This window comes from Globicephala melas, chromosome 13 (assembly GCF_963455315.2).
Source record: "Globicephala melas chromosome 13, mGloMel1.2, whole genome shotgun sequence".
In the NCBI taxonomy this organism is placed as follows: Eukaryota; Metazoa; Chordata; class Mammalia; order Artiodactyla; family Delphinidae; genus Globicephala; species Globicephala melas.
The window spans coordinates 6,125,694-6,134,980 of record NC_083326.1 but is presented as its reverse complement, the minus strand read 5'-3'; positions in this window follow the sequence as shown (position 1 = coordinate 6,134,980).

Genomic DNA, 9,287 nt, shown 5'->3' with positions numbered 1-9,287 from the left:
CTCCTCTCCTTCCCTTTATTGCGCGTGTCCCTGCTCCTCCCATGGGTGCCGGCTCCATCTCCGCCCGGGGGACCCCGGGACCGAGGGCGGCGAGCGCCCCGACCTTGGCGGGGAGCCCGGGGCGCTAGGCCGGCAGCGGCCGGGACAGCTAGGGAGCGGCTGCGCCTCAACAGCCCTCAGGAACGCCGAGGAGGTGGGAGAGATACAAAGCGCCTCGGCGGGGCCGAGCACCGTCATCCCGCCTCCTTCCAGCCAGAACTGGCTCTCCCAGACTACACCTTTGACTGGGCGTAACCCCGCCGTCGCCAGAACCGGTCCCGCTCCTGCCTGGGGAGGAAAACGGCCCGAGCAGTCCCGCGCCCGTTCCTCCCTGGTGTCGGGGGGCCCCTCCTGGAAGATCTGTGTGGGGAAACCAGTCTGGAGGAGCAGGTCCTGTTCCAACCTATCCTCGTTACTTTTGTTACTCCAGCTGCCCAGCAAAGCATGCTTTGTCCCTCCTGTGTGCTATAATTCATTAACAAGAGGCAGGCCGGCTTTATTTTTTCAGTGTAAAACTCAATGTATTTTATGGGATGGTAAATGGCACCCCCGGATATCTTTTTTCCCTCCTCTTACCGCTCTCCTTCTCCATTGGCAAACTATACAGACATAAGTCAGGTATCGTCTCCATTTTACAGATGGGAAAACTGAGTCTCAGGAACAGGCTGCCGGTCTGAAGCAAGTCTGACAACCAGATCTCTCTCTTCTGCTCTCAGCTTGATTTAGCCAGTTGACCTCTAAATACGGGCCTTTGGGAGCCATGTCTCCATCTCCTCAGTGGTCCAGTCAGTAGATAACCTGTGAGTCAAAAATACCCTTATCTGGGGACTTCCCTGGTAGCACAGTGGTTAAGAATCCGCCTGCCAATGCAGGGGCACGGGTTGGAGCCCGGCCCCAGAAGATCCCACAATGCCCGGAGCAACTAAGCCCTGCGTGCTACAGCTATTGAGCCTGCGCTCTAGAGCCTGCAAGCCACAAGTACTGAGCCCACGGGCCTAGAGCTCATGCTGCACAACAAGAGAAGCCACCACAATGAGAAGCCCGCACACTTCAAGGAAGAGGAGTCCCTGCTCCCTGCAGAAAGCTGGTGTGCAGCAATGAAGACCCAATGCAACCAAAAAACAAACAAAAAAAACCCCTCTCTGTTCTGAGTTACTCAAATCACAGTCCCTAGAACCTTAACTGGACAGTGTGGAGAGTGTGTCTTGGGGACCTCTGTCACAAGTGAGATCCCCTAGGAGAGCTTAGGTACTCCTACAAAGTTGGTTATCCTACCTGAAAAAAACATAGATTCAACAAGATCAACACCCATCTTTTTTACATTTTATTGCTGGTTGGTTAGAGTGCCCTCCTGTGTCTTTATATTAAAACATCATGTGAGAACTTCCAAAGGACATCACGAAATTATAATCACAGTATTAAAGTAATGGATAACATCAACTGCCTGTTATGCAAAGCATAACATATGTATAAAATATGCAAAACATATTTTTCAGAAGAACCATGAGAAGATTTGGGGAGCCCCCAGTGTGGAGGAAGTCCCTGCCTGAGGAGTTTCAGCAGAAACTTCTGTTTGTGTCGCAGTCAAAATGTCAGGTTCTCAGGTTACTCTAGCAAAGGTTCTGGTCATTCTTTTAGGCAGTTTGTCATCTGAAGACACCTGCCTATGTTAGAGGAATGAATCTCCCTCTCATGAGAGGAGCCCACTTTCTACTTCAGAAGCCTCCCTTGCAGCTAGAGTTCCTGGTTTAAACTCAGCCAATCAAACCCTGAGGTGAAAGCAAGCGAGCCTGAAGGCACACGGCCACTCCACTCCACCAGCGGGGCAGCAGCAGCCAGCTCTAGTTTTGGGGGGCAGCAGTGGCATCACCCGCAGACCAGTCTGCAGTGGGACTTGGGCAATGCAGTCTGCCTGAGTATACTTTCCAAGCCTGGTTCTTTTGCCCTGCAGATATTCTGATTGCTACCTATTATGTTTTTAATGAGTTCCTCTTCTGCATAAATGAGCCAAAGACTGTGTTGCTTATAACTAAGATGATTTAATCACCTGATGCTTATTGAATGGCTACTGGAGTAAAACACTGAGCACCCCAAGGAATGTTCAGGAGGTCATCCGTGCTCTCACAGACATGATGTTGAACGTGTGGTATGTAGGAGTTACCAGACATCTGGACCAGTGCTGTCCAATAGAAATATAATACAAACCACATGTCTTGGTCAGCTATAGCTGCCATAACAAAATATCATAGACTGGGTGGCTCAAACAACAAGAATTTATTTTCTCACAGTTTTCAGGGCTAAATGTCTGAGATTAGGGTGCCAGCATGGTCAGGTTCTGATGAGAACCCTCTTCCTGTTTTGTAGATAGCTTCACTGTGTCCTCACATGGCGGGGAGAGGGAGAGCAAGCTCTCTGGTGTCTCTTCTTATAAAGGCACTAATCCCATCATTAGGGCCCCACCCTCAGGACCTCATCCAAACCTAATGGTCTTCCAAAGACTCCATCTCCGAATACCATCACATTTCGGGGTTAAGCCTTCAACATATGGATGGCAGTGAGGGAAGGGGTTGTTGAAACACAATTCAGTCTAAGCACCAAATATGCGATTTTACCTTTTCTAGTAGCCACATAAAAAGGTAAAAAGAAACATGTGAAACTAATTTTTTAATAATTTTTTTGTTTAATGCAATATATCCAAAATATTATTACTTCTACATGTCATCAAAAAATTACTGAGACTATTTACATTCTTGTTTTGAAATCTGGTGTGTTTTTACACTTACAGCACATGTCAAATTGGATTAGCCACATATAAAGTGGTCAATAGCCACATGGAGCTAGTGGCTACCCTATTAGACAGCATACATAGATTTAGAGTGTTAAACCTAAAACAAATCTGAGACATCACTTAGTACAACCATCTCACTTTACAAATCGTGAACCTAAGACCCAACCAGATTGACTCACTTGCTCAAGGTCACACAGCTGGTAAAAAAGCAAAGATGGAACACAAATCCAAGTTTCTGATTCCAGGACTTCCTCTCCCTGTTTGAAGACAGAGAAGATGATGGAGAGCTGAGAGGACCAGACTTAGCGGAAAGTCTAGAATAAAAATTATACCACTGGTTCAAAAAAAGAAGGAAAAAACTAGCACAAACTGAACCCCTTCAATATTTATTAAACCTCTGTCATAGGCCCAGCATTATGCTAAATGCTATAAGCAACTCAAAAAGAAATGGAAAATATAATTAAATGCACAGCATACTCAAACTCCACTTTCCAAGGTCAGAGAAGAGAAAAATATAAGTGAATCAAACTGATAGAAAAGACTATTAGGTGGAGATGGGACTTTAAAAGACTTTAAAGAATGAAAAGGCCTTAAGTCTTGACTCTTGGCTGGCACTTGGATCCCCCTGAGTGAAGTACTGACCACAAAGTTTGGAAAGGGAGTGCCAAACCTCCAACAAGGGGGTAGCATTCCTCTGCTTACTCAGCTGTTAGTTCTGGGTGACAAGCAGGAGTTAAAGTCGCCAGACTCTTCTCTTGATAAATTCAGAGACCTGAGGTCTCCAACTCCTGAAGCTTATATCACTCAGAAGCAACATTTCCTCCAAAAGGAATAAGCTAGAGAAGCATTTCCCCATGTGGGCCTGGGATGTTAATAGGAGTTACATGGAATAAATATGGGAACACTGAGTTAAACAAGCTAAAACAGGCTTCTTCACTGCAGGACTTCTCAGGACCTTTATTATACTTTAACCCTTCAGTAGCTTCAGGTTCGAGATTAAGACCCTTCAAATGGCCAACAACACCCTCCATGGACTGGCCCAGGCGAGAGGCACCACTCTGTCTCCCACCACCCTCCTCTCCTCTCTCTGCCTTCCTGCTACCCTGGCCTTGTCTTAGCTCCTTTATCTGCTCTGTCCAATCCAGTACCCACGGCCCCCTGAGCGCTTGAAATGTGGCAAGTCTAAACTAAGTGTAAAATGCATACCAGATTGCAAAGACTTAAAACCAAAAAATATATTTAAAATACTGTATTCATAATTTTTATGTTGATTAAATGTAGAAATGACAATATCATGGATACACTGAGTTGGGTAAAATATATTACTAAAATTAATTTCACCTTTTTCTTTTTACATTTTTAATGATTGCTGGAGAATTTTTCATTACATATGTGGTTCATATTATATTTCTAGTGAATGTTCTCAAGCATGAAGATTTGGCTTTTGACCTAGTTAATGCAAACTCTTATCAAATTTCAGCTATCTGCTGGTGTCCCTTCTTCAGAGAAACTTTTCCTGACCCCTGGCCTAGGTTTCCTATAAGAATGCTGCTTTCTTTTATAGAACTTACCTAGGTCTTTAATTAGACATTATTTGTTTGGTTATTTGATTAATATCTCTCTCCCTGTTGGTGTATAAGCTCCATGAAAGCAACAACTGGATTTGGTTTTGCTTATTATTCTTTCTCCCAGAGCCCAGCATAAAACCTGGTGCATAGAAGGCTCATCAACTATTTGTTGAATGACTACGTAAAGGAAGTGTGTGATGAATCTCCAAGAAAGGGACAAAGTATTCAACTTTTGCTAAATTAAGTTAACCACAGAACCCTCACCCCACAAGGGGTTTAGTGAAGGATCAGAATTCCCCAGGAACACAGTTCGGGAGGCACTGGATTAGGGGTTGTAACTACAGAGAGAGAGTTAACTGAGCCCCGTTTTAAACCTCCATCTGCAGTACGACCTCAGCTCGCCTATGTGCTGAAGGTAGCTCTGGGCAGGTTTGTTTTGTTTTGTTTTATGTTTCCCTTCCTCTGCAAACCACAAGCTCCAATTCCTTGAATTCTTCCACTTAGAAGACATCTAAAGGAAGCTGAGTTATTCTTTATTCTTCATAAAGAGATTTTTATGCAAATTCAGACATGCAGTTCATGAATGATTGTACGTTTTTCTCCTGCATCTATACAAGCATGCAAGAGGTGAAATATTGAGTTTAACCAGGACTTGGGGTAGTTTAAAGGAATTTACCTAAGAAAAGAGTCAGGCCTGACACATTTCTTTTGGAAAAGATAGCATGATAATGGGCTACATGATCAATTGACCCAGAGGATAAGACCCAGGGAAAGGTTGTCAAGTCACACTCAAACCTCCCCAAGAAAACAACCAGAGTGGTTCAGCTCACATGCCATTTTAACTCACAATGTTAAAACATGTCTTCTGCAACTAGCCCTGCACACAAAAGCTAAATGACAGCTACGGGATCAGCGAAGAACTTGAGGATTCTGAGAAGCCTGGAGACCAGCACCTCCCAGGGAGAGGATGGAGGACGGCAGCCAGCCCTGCTCGGAGGAAGCACAGCTGAGCAAACCCCGCCGCTCCACCTGCCAGACCCTTTCACTTGTCCATCACTTCCACACCACAGAACAGAGAGAAGAAAAGCCGAGGCAAAGGGGCTCATTGCCAAATTGAGAAGCATTTAAAGTGTTTCCAGTGACAGACTGGAGGGGTGGATCACCAAACTAAGTCCATTTTTAAATGCTCTGGGCCTTTCCAAAGCTCTGTGGGGAAAAACAAGAACAAAAACATTTAAACCTGATTCCAAAAGGTCCATTCTCTAGCAAAATATGTTACAAAGAACTGACCTCATGGCTTCCCTGGTGGCGCAGTGGTTAAGAATCTGCCTGCCAATGCAGAGGACACGGGTTTGAGCCCTGGTCCGGGAAGATCCCACATGCCGTGGAGCAACTGAGCCCGTGCGCCACAACTACTGAGCCAGCACGCCACAACTACTGAAGCCCGCACACCTAGAGAAGCCACCACAATGAGAAGCCCGCGTGCATCAGCAAAGACCCAACACAGTCAAAAATAAATATAAATAAAATAAATAAATTAAAAAAAAAAAAAGAACTGACCTCAGAATATCTAAATAGACCAGTAGGGACTTCCCTAGTGGTCCAGTGGGTAAGACTCCATGCTCCCAACACAGGGGGCTCAGGTTCAATCCCCGGTCGAGGAACTAGATCCCTCATGCTGCAACTAAGAAGTCCACATGCTGCAACTAAACAATCCCACGTGCCGCAATAAAGATCCCACGTGCTGCAACTAAGACCTAGCGAAGTCAAACTAAATAAATAAAATTGTTTTTAAAATAAAAAAAAAATAGACCAATAACCACAAGAAAAGATTGAGAGTGACCAATCATCCTATCCACACAGACCTCCAAAATGCCAGATGAATATGGTTCCCCAGGCAAATTCCCTCAAACTAACCCTTGATTAAATCCCATTTTTCACCTATTTCTGCACCTACACCTACAAACAAGCTTGCTAAATTAAATTAGTAACTACTAATCTCAAGGGGTCTTTTAATTCTGCCTAGCAATCAATCATATTTCTCTAGACCCCTCCTACTCCTTCTCCTAGATGACGCTCTCACACCTTCTTCTCTCCCCTCAGACCTCCAACATCTCTCCCATCCTTATCTGAGCTGATGACCTGACTTCCCATTTTATTGGAAAAATAAAATCAATCAGAAGAGAACATCCACAAGCCAGCACTGTCACACCCCCAACTATGTGCATCTGTACCCGTGTCCTCAGCCTCCCTGCCAGTTACTAAAGATGAGCTGTCTGTGCTTCTAAATACCCCCTGTGCCCACACACACATTAACACACCAGATTCCATCCCCTCTCACATAAGGACATCACTCCAACAATTTCTCCCTCTCTATTGGATGATTTCCATCAACATACCAACACAAGTTACAAATTCTCCGCCTTAAAAAAAATTCCAGTGACTCTACTTCCCTCCCCAGACTCACCCTATTTCTCTGCTGCCCTTTACAGTGAAATTTCTTTACAGAGTTCTCTACGCTCCCTGATTCCAAGCCCTCTCTCCTCCCATTTCCTCTCGAGCTCCAACTCCTCCCCACAGCCCTGCCCACCAAGGTCACCCCACACAGCCAGCTGTATCCTCAGCCTTCCTCTCGCTCCATCACAGTCACTGCCTCCTCCTTGAACTCATCTGGTCCCTCCTCCCCAGTTTCCTTTGCTGACTGACTTCTCATTGTTGGAGCATCCCAGGGTTCATCTATGGATCTCTTCTTTTTTATTCATCTAAAATCACTCCCTTGATAATCTCATCTACTCTCATGTCTTCAAAGCCATCTATATGTGATTCTCCAGTATACACCTCTAGCCTGAACCCTGAAATCCAAACTTCTTTATCACCTTAGATGCCTAAAAGATATCTCAAACCTACCATGTTCAAAACTGAATCCCTGGACTTCCCTGATGGCGCAGTGATTAAGAATCCGCCTGCCAATGCCGGGGACATGGGTTGGAGCCCTGATCCAGGAGGATCCCACATGCCATGGAGCAACTAAGCCCGTGCGCCACCACTACTGAGCCCGTGCTCTAGAGCCCGCGAGCCACAACTACTGAGCCCACGTGCTGCAACTACTGAAGCCCATGTGCCTAGAGCCCGTGCTCCGCAACAAGAGAACCCACCGCAATGAGAAGCCCATGCACCGCAACGAAGAGTAGCCCCTGCTTGCCGCAACTAGAGAAAGCCTGCACAGTAACAAAGACCCAACGCAGCCAAACATAAAATAAATAAAATTTTAAAAATAAATAAATAAATGGGGAAAATGTTTTAAAGAAAAGAAACCAAATCCCTGATTTTCCCCCAAAATCTACTCCTGACTCTGTCTTCCCAGTCTCAATAAATGGAAAACTAACTGTTCCAGTCACGCAGGCCAAAAACTGGAGTCAGCTTTGACTCCCTTTTTCCATATCCCACAGCCAATAACCAGCAAATCCCTGTGGCTTCACCTTCAAGATCCATCCAGAATCTGACGACTGCTTACCACCTCCATTGTTCCCACCACAGTGCAAACCACCATCATCTTTCATCTGAAATAAACCACCTGAAATACCCTCCTATGAGTCCCTAATTCATTCACTGTAAAGACTAGTAACAGGCTCTGCAAGGTCTCCCCTTGACCTCTCTGATATTAATTCATACTCTTCTCCCCTGGCTCACCCCCTCCTCATTCTGGTTTTCTGACTGTTCTTTCAACACACCTGGCATGTTCCCACCTCAGAGGTTTTACATTTGCTCTTCCTTCTTCTGATCCCCAGGTATTTTCAGAGCACAGTTTCTCACCTCCTTCAGATTTTTGCCCAAATGTCACTGGTGCTTCCCTGACACCCACCTGAAAATTGCAAAGCTCCTCCTATCTCCCTCCCCTGCTTTATTTTTCTCCATAACACTTACCACCATCTGACACATATATCTTAGCTACTTATTTATCTACAGTGTGCCTTCCCCCACTAGGATGAAAGGGATTTTTGTGCATTTTGACCATTTCTGTATTCTCAGCCCCAGGACTTGTTAAATACTTGTTGACTAAATGCATGAACAAATTCTGAAACTAATTAAACTTTTTCAGAACCAGACAAAAAATAAAAGCTTCCAAATTTTCTACAAATTCAGGATAACACTGATACCAAATCTGACAAAGACTGAAATGAAGAAAAAGGAAAGAAAGAAAGAAAGAAAAACTATAAACTGATTTTATTTCAAATATTTTAAGTAAAATTTTAGCAAATAAAACTCAACAGTACAGATTTCCCTGATGGCACAGTGGTTAAGAATCTGCCTGCTAATGCAGGGGACATGGGTTCGATCCCTGGTTCGGTAAGATCCCACATGCCGCAGAGCAGCTAAGCCCGTGCACCACAGCTACTGAACTCTCACTCTAGAGCCTGCGAGCCAGAACTACTGAGCCCGCGCACCACAACTACAGAAGTCTGCACACTCTAGGGCTTGCGTGCCACAACTACTGAGCCTGCATGCTGCAACTACTGAAGCCTGCACACCTAGAGCCCGTGCTCTGCAGCAAGAAAAGCCACAGCAAATGAGAAGCCTGCACACCACAATGAAGCGTAGCTCCAGCTCACCGCAACTAGAGAAAGCCCGCTTACGGCAACAAAGACCCAATGCAGCCAAAATTTAAAATAAATAAATTGCATTAAAAGGACAATATGTCATGACCAACTGAGGTACATTCAACATAGAAATATAAACATGGCTCAGTACAAGGAAATCTATAATTTGCCACATATATACATCAAAGATGGAGAAAAAAAATCATTTCAACAGATGCTTGAAAAAATTAGAAATAAGATAATCCAGTAACAAGGGTGATTACATAATTACTATACAAAAATCTCTATACTTTT